Source organism: Ursus americanus, chromosome 16 (assembly GCF_024610735.1).
Source record: "Ursus americanus isolate L20-20 chromosome 16, mUrsAme1.1.p, whole genome shotgun sequence".
Taxonomy (NCBI): Eukaryota; Metazoa; Chordata; class Mammalia; order Carnivora; family Ursidae; genus Ursus; species Ursus americanus.
In genome coordinates, this window is record NC_142142.1 from 15,745,340 (window position 1) to 15,758,714 (window position 13,375).

Here is a 13,375-nt window from a genome sequence, read left to right on the forward strand (position 1 = left end):
TAACATGGACTAACACTTTAAAATATACATCTATTCATGCATGTCTTTTTAGAACTATAAGGAATCTTAGAGATCATTTATAGTATTTACCAAAATGTGATCTATGGTCCACTTTTGGGAATCTCTTCCTCTTGAAAACTTATTAAACATGGGTTCCTAGGATACACACTGGCATACCAACCCAAATCTCTGGTGACAGGACTTGGAAATCTATATTTTAAAAAGGTCCCCAAGATATTATTTATATGTACTAAAGGTTGAGAACTTTGATCTAATTCAGCCTCTCTCTCTCTCTCTCTTTTTTTCCCCCCTAATTCAGCCTCTCTTAAGTTCACATTAAAACTTGAGGCTGGGTTGGTCCAAAGATATATAATAACCATGGGGCACAATTAGGTAAGAGTCAAATAACTTTTGGAAAGCCTTAGACATAGCAGGGATATCTAATCTCATTTCATTTTCTTAGAACACAACTTGGTAGCTGTTATTACCCTTAGTTTTTACATAAAGAAATAAATTCCCAGAAATGTCTTTTCACCCAACCTCAGAAAGTATAAAATTTTGAGCCAGCATGCAAGTTCATACCTTTTGACCTACAGTTCACTATCACTCTACACATTCCACAATGCTGTAGGTAGGTGTTAACTGCACATTCCCCAGAGTTATCATTCTCTGACTCAGATTCAAGGCTTTTTATATGGATGGTACAGTAAGGCAACTCAAACACAGCTGCATTTTTAAAAATATATTTGAAAAATAGCAACACTACGGGATACATACTTAGATAATGTAACCAGATGAAAAAATTCGATGCCATAACCCAAATGTTTCTTCTCATATACTCTTAATTTCTCATATATTCAGTCTCAGGAATTCTTAAAATGCCATGTCTGGTACTCAAAGAGTTAAATCTCTCTGTATTCCACTCACAAGTTTCCCTATTTGAATCTCCACATCCAAAGTTAACAAAGCATCCTTTTGTGTGAAGGCTTAACAGGTAATTGCTCTTGGGTAGAAAATCTTTACATTGTGTTGAAACAAAAGAATAAGTGTATGCCAGATGGGATGAAGATAAATGATTAAATAAAATTTATCAGGAAAGCAAAATAAAGGCTTGCCCGTTTTAGTCCCATATTTTGAAGAAAAAGTCCCCAAGGAGCATCTGCCCCGAAACTACCTTAAGCAGCATCCACTGAAAGTTAGTGATTTTGGAACCCAGCCAATCTATGAGGAACTTCTCTGAAAAAAACTGCTGATAATTATGTAGCGCTTGTTACATATCAGTGCTTTTAAAAGTGATTTTATAAGCATTATCTTTTCAAATTTAAAAAAATGCTGAAAAGCAAGTATCATTTTATTATCCTTATTTTTATTTTACTAACTGAGGCACAGAAGGGTGAAGTAACTTGTTTAAGGTTGTTAGCTCTTTCTCAGATGAACCTCTCATTCTTTTGTCTTTGCTCACACATCATTGTGTGAATGTTTGCATTACATTATTACTATAGCCCACCTTATATTTGAGAAGAGAAGTAACTGTGGAAGAATATCTCTCCCCAGATAGGTTTCAAGATAATTCAATGTAAATAAACACATCAAGGTAAGAGGATAACCAGGAAATGCTGGGCTAACATCACCATTAAGTACAAAAAGAGTAAGTAACAATTACTGAAAACCTACATTGAGTGCTTTACTCACTTCCTAGCATCAAATCAACAAATACCCATTTACCCTTGTTACCAGATAAAGAAACTCATTAAGTGGGAGTAACTTACCCATTATGACAAAGTAAATGACAAAGCAAGAATTCAAACTCTAATCTCACAAAGCCTATGTATGCATCATCACCACTACACCAAATACCAACTCGTCCAGGTCTGTTTGCCTTAATGAAATGATGGGATGGCATGAATTCAGACTGTTTTTAATCAAAGGGAAAAGTAAAAAGTTGTTTAAATGCGAGATGCTAGCATCCGAGGTGTGATAAGACATCACTCAGCTTCTGCTCAGGAATAAAGCTATTATTCATTTGAAAGCCTTTATTCTAGGTGGAAAAAAACAGAAACACAGACAAGAAAAAGAATCAGACACAGTGAGGATTTTCTACATTGACTGGATCTTCACAATCTTTCAGCAAGCAGTACCATAAAGAGGAATGTCAATCAATTGTAACTTCGGGATTTGGTATCATTTTCACAATGAGCGTAGCAATTGAAAACACAGTTTATTAAGTCCAGCTTCTTGGTGCTTGACACATTGATCTCAGAAAAGACAAAGGGATGATATGCAACATGATAACCGTTAGATACTATATATGCATTCATTGAACATAAGTTAGTTTGTCTAGGTTCAATACCAAATGCATGGATTGGGTTTATTTTACTACTTGAATATTACATAACAGAAAGGTAGATAGTAATTTGATATCTGATGAGGTTTTTTTTTAAACAAACTCCATTAACTGTATTCATTCATTCGTCAAATATTTGTCATGATAAAAAAGAACCATCCTGGGGCACCTGGGTGGCTCAGCCATTGGGCGCCTGCCTTTGGCTCAGGTCATGATCCCAGGGTCCTGGGATCAAGCCCCGCATCGGGCTCCCTGCTCGGTGGGAAGCCTGCTTCTCCCTCTCACACTCCCCTTGCTTGTGTTCCCTCTCTCGCTGTCTCTCTGTCAAATAAATAAATAAAATCTTTAAAAAAAAAAAAAAGGAAGAACCATCCTGAAATCTGAACTTTAGCGGTCACTAGAATTTCAAAGCCCTCCACTGGTTCTCCATCTCACTTGGAATGAAATATGAAATTGTCACAAGGACCTACAAATTGCAGCATGCAACCTGCTACTATAACTCTATTGCGAAGCTCCTGCCATGGACTTTGATCATGCCCCCACCTCAGGCGTTTGCATCAGCAGTCCTCTTTGCCAGGAATGCTTTGCTTATAGGTATCAGCAGCCTCACTCTTAACCTCTCTCAGATCCTTACTTTATCAAGGAGGCATTTCCGTCCACACTATTTAAAATAAACACCCTCACTCCTTACTCCCTCGTACTTCTTAAACTCCTTTTCTGTTTAATTTTTTTTTCCCTGTAGCACTTACCACCTCTTATCTACAGTTTTTTTCTCTGTTTTTATCATCAGTCTCTCCCTATTAGACTAAAAGCCACAAGAGGGTGGTGTTTGTTGCCTGTTTTGATTATTCCTGTATCCCCAACACCTGGAGCCATACCTTGCACATAAGAGGTATTCAATAAATATTTGTTTAATAAATTGGCAAATTAATGAATGGATGATTGGATTCATGGGAGGATCTAGGAGAAAGAAAGTCAAGTTAGTACAAGTTCAAAAGACCAAAGGCAGAAACAATCTTGTATTTGAAGGCTAGAAACAAGGGCCGATGCCCATGAGAATGAGTGGTACAAAATGACAGCAGAGTGGTAAGCAAAGCAGGGATTATGGAGCCCTTAGACTGTGAAAAGAATTTTGGACTTTAAGTGCTTGTACTTGTAACAGAGATTAACACTATAGGCATCAAAATAAGCTTTGAGGGTTGACAAAACCATTATCATTTTACATATAAGGAATTTGCTCTTGGTACTGACTTAAAATGAGAAAGGACCAATAAAATTCACAGAATGATGAAAACTGAATTTCTGAATTTCTAAATTAAAAACAGTCTGAGTCTAGCTGATCTGAACACCATGTATGTTATTGTTTCTACGTTGCTTTCTGAAAAGATTACAGCTTCTAAGGCACTAGTTCTTCAGATTGTTTTATACACACCAGAAGTGTATGTTCTATTATCTAGTTCTGAAGCTCTTGTCTTTGCAAGTTCAAAATAGGAACTGCTTCATTTCCATAACACACATTTTTCTCTGTAGAAGAATGTCAACAGAGATTACTACAGAGCTCTTCTTATAATAGGAGCTTTTAAATTGAATCATAAAAATGCTAAATTGATTGATTGATTCATTCATTCATTCATTCATTCATTCACTCTTAAAGACGGTGTCCCTGCTATGGAGCAGGGACTCAGCCTGAACACTGTGAGGCATTGACTGATTGATTGATAAGATTTTATTTATTTATTTGAGAGACAGAGACAGAGATAGCAGCAGGGAGGAGAGGGAGAAGCAGGCTCCCTGTTGAGCAGAGAAGCCTGATGCAGGGCTCGATCCCAGGACCCTGGGATCATGACCCGACCCGAAGATGCTTAACTGACTGAACCACCCAGGCGCCCCACACTGTGAGGGATTTAAAGATAAGTAGCAAAAAGTCTCCATGTTATAGTCCCATAGTAGAGACAAAAGAGATATAAATCAATGATATTTTAGTTAAAAAGTGATAAATCCATAAGATATGCACCATACTAGCTAAAAAAAAAAGACGTGAAGCCAGAGCTTTATGGCCTCAGCTTTCACTGAAGTTTGACACTCCGCTTGTTCTCCTTCCCTTCAGTCCTAAGGGTGGTAAGGCCCTCCTTCCCATCATTTCTAGGCTCTGGGTGCCTCCCCTTCTTTGTTTCCTTAACTTTGGCAATAGCTCTGCAAACTCATTAAAGTTTATTTATGAAAGCTGCTTCATTTGAACCTCTTGGGAAGATTCCTAGTTTCTGTGATATAATTGCTGTACTTAGCATTTTCCTGATCTACAGTAGGTACTCAGTAAATGGCAGTTACTGTTACTCTAGACTAGACTATTTCTTTACACACACACATATTTTTTAATTAAGTAAACTCTATGCCCAAAGTGGGGCTCCAACTCATGACCCCAAGTTGCATACTCCACCAACTGAGTCAGCCAGGCACCCAGACTAGACCATTTCTAATAATCACATGGTCATGCATAGGCAGATATGAATTACTACTGACACACATTCAGCAATATTAGTCTTGAACTACACCCCTCTGACCTTCTTGCTGATTCACATCATAGTTGGTTTCAATAAGTAAATATAACGGAAGTATTTACATGAATATACATGAAAATACCATATTTTTAAGGAAATTATCCTGAGTTACTCATTTTAATCTTTCACACAAATATAACATTTTATTTTCATCACTGAGATTAATGTTGATGCTAACTGAATATTTTTTCAGCCTGTGCTGTCTCTAAAATAACAATGCAAAAATTCTGTTTTACATGATATTTTCAATTATGAAGAGTAAGATTATCAAAAAAGAAGAAATGTATAAGTAAAGAAACTAAATCTAAAACAAAAGCAGAACCAGGAAGTACTTGGGCATGGACTTAACCAATACTAAGTTACTAAGAGAGCTTTGTTATTGTTGTTTTGTTTCCATGTTGCTTACTTCCTGCAGGAAGAGACATGTTTCTTTGCCTCCAAATTATGTTGACAATGGGGGTGTATGTCTTCTCTATTAAACAGGATAGACTATTGGCACAAGATAAACTCATAAACCATGCAAATGTAGAGCATATATTTTTTTTTCTGGTTCTCTGTGGATGATCACAGAAATTTAGAAAGAAAATAAAAAATAAAACCAGGGTATCATAAGCAACCATCCTCCCTATATCCATCTCCTCTGCCCTCAGAACTAGAAGCTGTCCCTCACACTTGAGCCTGGAGGTCTGAAAATGTCCGTGACCAAACAGGTTAGGGAAATGCTGCTGTCCAGAAGAGGCGTTGGGTAAGGGAAGGGTAGGAGATTTAGATTAAAGGACTCAGGCTCTAGGAAGAAAAAGTAGTTGTTTGATAAAAAATAGAGTTGCCAGTGTGGCTCTCAATTAGTCCAAAGGACAAAAAGTGATGTCTGCTAGTGGAAGGGTCACTGAAGACTTCTAGGATTCAGGGCAATGGAAACAGGGAATCAGCAAAGGAGGCTGGCTAGACTAATCATGCCAAGAGTCTCCAATTCTCCAACCCTCTAAGATTTAGATAATAACATTGTGAAATAATAAGAATGAGAACTTAAAGTTACTTGTTGAATAGAAAACATGTTCTAGGCTTCCTATATCTGTGCTTACCTGGCAAGGGGAAGACTAACCACCCAACCTCCTATTCATCAGCCCAAACAACACTGTTATGGGTAACAATATGGTGACAAAAGCCACCTCTGCGAATGATCTGCAAGGCAGATTTCACTCAAGGCCTTTTCATCTTGTCAAAAGGAAGCTATAGACACCACTGTGAGATTAACGAAACGGAGATAAGGAACGTCCTGCCAGGTTTCATAGGTAAAACTCAGGGCTCAGACAGATTAGGCTGCTTGGGATCACTCACCCAGGAAGTGGTAAAAGCATTGTGCTCTCTCACTCCACCTGGGACTATCCACACTGCCTCTCCATTTGTAGACGTGAGCCATTAAAAATCTCGGTGCTTTGTAATTATTACTCTTCCCTATATTAGCTTATCATGAATATGTTCATTTAGTGTTCGATACTGATAAAATTAACATGGGTTAACGTTGGATAAGTCTAATCTTAAATTGACATCAGGGGGAAAAAATGGATTCTACTGGCATAAAAAGCAAGTTTCCATTATTTCATTGGTTGAAACTTATCATAAGCAAGCAAACATTAAAATCAGAAGTACATTTGAAGGAACAGACTTTAAAAAATTTTTAGCCTTCAGAATTAATTTTAATGATAATTCCATTTTTATTATAGATAATAAAATGATTAACATTTTAGAAGTCCTAATAAAAAAATGTAGGGCAATGTACTTTAAAATGCTTGTTGGAAATTAATGATTGGCCTTTGACATTTTCCACTAATTTTCTGTCTTTTAAAGAATTGGAGAAAGATAAGTGTTTTCCCTGAATCAAACATGTCTTGTATCAGACTATACACTTAAAAAGGACATAACAGTAAAATAAATGATTTTGCACTCTCCAATTTTGTTCTCAGAACCCTCTTCAGGAGCTCCTGAGGAAAACAGACAAATAAGTAAAGAAGGGTAATATTATGGGCTGAATTGTGTGTTCTGCTCCTCAAATTTTTATGTTGAAGCTCTCGGATCTCAGAATGTGACTGCATTTTGAGATGGGGCTTTTAGAGAGGTAATTAACTTAAAATGAGGCCATTAGGGTGGGCGCTAATCCAATCTGACGGTGGCCATCATAAGAAGAAGAGATTAAGAGAAACAGAGTGACACCAGAGGTGCCAGTACACAAATGAATAGGAAGCCAAAGAGAAAAGCCTCAGAGAAAACCAACTCCTCCAACCTTGACCTTGGACTCCCAGCCTCCAGAACTTTGAGAAAATAAACACCTGTTTACCCAGCACCATAGCACCCAGTACGCGGTATGTTCTTATAGTAGCCCAAGCAAACTAACACACTCAGTATGTATATATATTTGATTACTTTCCATAGAATGCATGGAGAATGTGATATTCTCGTTAACTTAAGGAAAAACATATTACCTTGTTTTTCATATAAAGATTATTTTTAAAAATTTATAGGTAATATAATAAAAACAATTTCAAACATAATGAATTGCTATTACAACAACACTTTAAAAGCTTAAAGAATGTATGTCCTCATTAGCAAAGTCACTATCATAGAACATATTTTTTGGCAAAATATAGTAGGAAAAATTATATTGATTTTATTCAGGCCTATGAACAAAAAAACTCAAAGTTATAACTAAAATAAAATATAATACCACTTTGGAATAGCATAATGATGGAATCAATTTCAAACCTCTCCTGCATATTTGGCACCTATTTATTGAGCAACGGTGATAGGTATCATAATATAGAGTTGTCCAATATGGTAGCCCCTAGCTACAGGAGGCTATTTAAATTGATTCGAATTAAATAACATTTAAAATTCCATTCCTCAGTTGCCCTAGCCACATTTCAAGTGTTTAATAGCCACACATGGCTAGTGGCTAAATTATTGGATAGTGCAGATACGGAATATTTCTATCACTGCCAACAGTTCTATTAGACATTAGTCCTGTGTCCATGTCCTGAATCTTTCATTTACTAGTTATTTAATCTTTCTGTAACTCAATTACTTTATTTGCAGATAGGGAGGAATGAGTAAGCTATCTCTCAAAAGGTTATTATGAGGATTTAATGAGGTAACACCTGTGAAGGTCTATTGTAAATTGAGAGATGTCATAATAAGTGTTGTGCTATGCTGAATGAATGTACCAATGAATCAGATATGGATCCTACTTTGAAGGAGAGTATATGGCATGGGTAAGTTAGGTCTTGTCAACAAATAAATATCATACAAAACAGAATGTGAGAAATACATAATTAAATGGGGAACTACAGAAATGTTGAAAGATTTTGCCCAATGCTTGGGTATAAAGCCCAAACTCTTAACAATCTGGTCTTTTGCTCTCCTGGTTATTTGTTTGTCTGTCTTGTGTCTTGCTAGGCACCACCTTTCTTTATTCCATATTCTAACTAGATTTAGAGTTTGCTTTTTTTTTTTTTTTAACTCAACTCTTTGAGGCAAAAACCTCACTTTCAGACTTTTCTAACTCTTTCCTGGACTGTGTACCATGGGACTGGGCTTCTCCATTTTGACCCCCAGCTCCTTCCATCCCTTTTCCTCGCTGATTCATCTCAGATACCACGGCTTCTCAAAACTCTCCTCTGACTATCCTAGTTCTCAGCCGTCATGATCATTGTATTTGGTTGAAATGTCCTGTCAACTGAAATCTCCTATCTCTTTACTGAACAAACTCTGGGTAGTTAGGAATCATTATTCTCTTGATCACTGTTAGTCCCCAACACATAGCACTATTGGGGACTCATGCACAGTAAGTGTCCAATATGTTGGACACTTATTAACATTTTACATTACTCAATAAGGGAGAGGAAAAATGCTTTTAGCTGATGAGACTGTGTATATGAGGAAGTCATCAAGAAGATGGTATTTGAATGACTTTCTTCAAATGTGATTTTTTTACTTTTTTACTCAACCGTGTTATGTGCACCACAAATATAGATGCTAGGTCTTTCTTTCCTTCATGTCTAATGTAGAATCTAAGCCTACATTTTGATTCTCAAAACTTAACATTTGGCATAATTTATCTATAATTTGTCATTTAATTCATTGCAGGATACTCATATTAAGTGGGGAAGAAAAGAAAAAAAGAAAAGAAAAAAGAAAAGAAAAGAAAAGAAGTATTTCATAGTCATTTACTATGCCTGGGAATGCCCCCACCCTTTTATATGGATTTTCTCATGAAACCCTTACAACAACTCTGAGAGTTTAGTATTATTTTCATTTGAAAAATAGGTAAGTAGAAGCTAAAAGTGACTTGTGACTTGTCAAATGTAGAGCTAGTAATTGGTGAAACTGGAGATTGAACCAGGTCTGTCTCATTTTAGAGACAATTCATATTCCACTGGAACATTAAGGTGACTATGGGATGATGGCCCTACCTCTCAATCCTAGATAACATTTATGTAAAAATGTGAGGTCCTTTCTCCCTTGCAACTGGGGTAAAGGATATCTGATTGTTCCAGATAATAATTTTACTCATCTATTATTTCTGCTGGCACACTCAAATGTTTTAAAGATACACTCTATTTAAGCTCATTTCATTTATAGTCTCCTTGTGCATGCATATCTCTTTAAACCATTCAGTTTGTTTCAGCTTCTCAGATTCCATCTACCTGAAAATCTCTGTTGACAACTTTATAGAACAAAAACATGATTTTCTAAATAAAATTAAGTGACATTTTATACCAAAAGAGCATTCACTGTTCTTTCTTCATTTATGTAATTGTATGTATAGGTATATGTAAAGAATCTGAGCTAAACATGTTTGATACAAATCTCTTGGAAAATAATCCGTTTTTAATATTTTACATTTTTTCATTTATAAATGTTTGAGTTGACTTATTGAGCTTAAGCTAAACTGATACATTATTCATGTCAGTGAAGCACATAAATAATGTTGATTTTTTATCTCCAAAAGATCTTTTTACAAATTTGCTAGGATAAAGGCTATAACTCATTCCCAATATATTATTAACTCATTAGAACATGAAATTTATAAGAATCTTTGTTTAGCTCAAGGAAGAATGAGTGTAACATTTTCTCATAGGTAAGGTGAATGCTAAATATACCCAGACACATTAGAACAGGGACAAATTATTATGTACTCAACATTTTAAAAGATAACTCTTGAAATCTCTTATAAGTGGTTGTTCCATTACATATTAACTCTCTATAAACTTGGCCCTCCATCATGCAAACATTAAATTTATTTTGTAAAACATACATGTCAACATGATAACTGGAAAAAGTAACCACGTTCCTAACATTCTCAGTGTTATCTTTCCTGTCAAAGCCCATCATTTTTCTCATGTAGTCCAAATTCCAAACCCTTCCATGCTATTTTTGAAATGGTCACAAGTTAGAAACATCTGTAGTCATTCGGAATGCTGTTCACTGTATCATTAAAGAATCTACTGTGCCCAGTTTGGCAGGAACAAATTGGTCATATCCAGAGTGCAGAAAAGAAATAAGGAAGATGAAGATTGATGGCATCAAATATAAAGCTCCAAGCAACCATACATTCATTTTGCAAACATCTATCTAAAATTTATTCTGTGCTAAGCACTTCCTAGCTACTACAGATACAGAAAGGAGTGGAATGTAGTCCCTATGATCAAGAGACACATAAGTAACTAAAAAATGCACTAATATGATTCTAGCTGTAAATTAGATATTATCTATAGCTTGGATAGCAGAGGACATGACACAAGAAATACTCTCAATAAATATTAGGGTATTATTATATATAATACTATAAGCATAATTACATTACATATTCATATATTATATGCCATATGTACGTTATTTTTATGCTATCATTATTATTAAAAGCAGAGGGTTTTTTTTTTGAAGTTCTGAAAGGCAAGAAATTATTATAATTAGAATGAGGAAGGAAAGTCACCAACATCCTCATAAAATGGTTAAGAAATTCGGTGGCTCTACAGAAATAAATCAGATGATATTAATATAAAAATGAGGACTAGAATTTTAAACTAGACAAATAAGAAGCATTTCACTTGTATGTGGGAAAGAGGAGCTTGTGTCCTAAATCCTGAACTTCAGAGGGCCAACCTCATCCTTTCTTTGGTTATACTACTCACCACCCAAAGCTCAAACCTCATGTTTTAGGCCATGCTCTGGATACATAGATCATTGGAGTTCCCAAGTACAGCCCTTTATTCCATTCCATTCTCCTGAGTATAGACTGCACCACATTATTATAAGTATATTACTGAATGGGAGCTAAGGGTTGGTTTTTTGTGAGGTGTTTGGTTAGAGACTGATTTAGTGGACTGGGTTGTTCAGATGCGTAGGATTCAAAAGATGGACCAAGAATGAGGGTTTAGGGTAATTTTTCTTTGTGCTACCACATTCTGGGGTAGAATTCTGAGGTCAAAAGAGAATTCTAAAATTGAATTGAGACTTCAAAATCATTTTCAAATTATTTTTGTCAAAGAAAGAAGATAGGATCTACTTAGAACAGTTTGATAATCAATTTGCAGTTTTTAACTATTTAGATACATGCACTTTTTAACTATTTTTAACTATTCAGGTAGGTCGACCTCCATTTAGATGCTTGCCCCAGGACCTGATAAAGGGGTATAGGTCATAAACTCCCACAAAAAGTTGTTCACAGATGGTGTATTGAGCTATATAACAGAAAAATAGAAAAGAGAAATGAATAGTGGGGAGAAAACAGTGACTAGAACACAAAAGTCAGATCACAAAAGACTGGTGGTAACGAGTATGAGCTTTATCCTTTAGAGTGGTGTGGTAGCCACAATAATGGCCTCCCAGGATATCCACGTCCAACCCCTTAGAAATAGGAATGTTACCTAACATGGCAAAAAGGATTTTGAAGATGTGATAAATTTACAGATTTTGAGATGAGGAGATCATCCTGGAATATCCAGAGTGTTCTAATTCAATTATGTAAATTCTTAAAAGCTGAAAACCTTCTGGGGCACCTGGGTGACTCAGTGGGTTAAGCATCTGCCTTAGGCTCAGGTCATGATCCCAGGGGTCCCAGGATCAAGCACCACTTCGGGCTCCCTCTGCTCAGCAGGAAGCCTGCTTCTCCCTCTCACTCTGCTCTTCCCCACCCCTCTTGTGCTCTCTCTTTCGCTCTCTCTCGCTCTCAAATAAATAAAATCTTAAAAAAAAAAAAAGCTGAAAACCTTCCCCAGATGTGTTCAGGGAGATAGAGATATAGAAACAGAAGAAGAATGAGGGGGACTCAGCATTGCTGGCTTTGAACTGAGAGGAAGGGGCAATGAGCCAAGGAGGCAAGCGGCCTCTAAGAGCTAGAAAGGACAAAAAAGCAAATTCTCTCCTAAAGCTTCCAGAATGCAATGCAGCCCTGCTTATGCCTTGATTTTAGCCACTAAGACCCATGACAGATTTCTTTCCTCCAGATAATAAATGACTGTTATTTTAAGCCTCTAAATTCTTGTTAATTTGTTACAGCAGTGATAGAAAAGGCAGCATAATATAGGCAGCATCACTGAAAGTGTTTCCAGGAAATCTTATTAGGAGTTTAAAAGTAATAAATTCCTGTCGCAACCTTTAGGAATTATTTTGTCACAAATAATAAGATGGTCTGACAAATAGTGGCTTACATAAGTGCCACATTTTTCTGATCTAACAAGAAGTCCAGAGGTAGAACTGTGGGCTGGAGGTGCTGTGCAAGGACCGAGGACACTTCTATCTTTATGTTCTACCATCCCAACAATTCAATTGCATGTTCATGGTCACAAAATGACTGTTTATGTGTCATGTCTGTGTCCAAGACAGGAAAAAGAAAGAAAATAGAGGGAGCATGCCAACAGAGGAGATCCTCCTTTCAAAAATATACGGCCCAGAAGCTCTACCCATAAATTATGCTTAAATTTCATTGGCCAGGACTGGCTTACTTAGCCAACTCCTAGGTAAAAGGAAGTAGCAGAAGATTAGTATTTTATGCAGAGACATTGCTAGAGTTCTGATGCTAAGGAGGAAGTAGGAAAGGGAAGATATTGGGAAATAATCAGGTTTCCCAACTGTGGGACTTCTTAAAGCCTCTCATAAGTTAGTGTGCATTGAGGTACTCCAGGAAAGATATACAGAATTCCCCAAACTTATCTGAATGAGGACAATCAGTTTATTTGTTTTCATATGGAGGAAGACCTCACAAGGATAGTGTACAGCATTGCTTGTAAGCACCATTATAAGGAAACAGTCATCAAAAGATTCTGAACAGGGCAAGAATCTGATTCAATATCACTCTCATAGCAGGATGGCCATGGGCAGTAGGAAGATATCTCTTTGTCTATCCTATGCTTATGCTGCTTTCAAAGTACAAGCTCAGCCCCAGGTAGAAGACAATTCCCTAGCATTAGGTTAGGGT

The 13,375-nt window shown here is 36.5% G+C and overlaps 1 long non-coding RNA gene across 2 annotated transcripts in view; it reads right to left on the reverse strand.

Moving 5' to 3' along the window:
- Positions 1-13,375, reverse strand: part of LOC148108765 (uncharacterized) — a 1,465,056-nt gene that overhangs the window by 1,379,028 nt on the left and 72,653 nt on the right. The window lies entirely within an intron of this gene.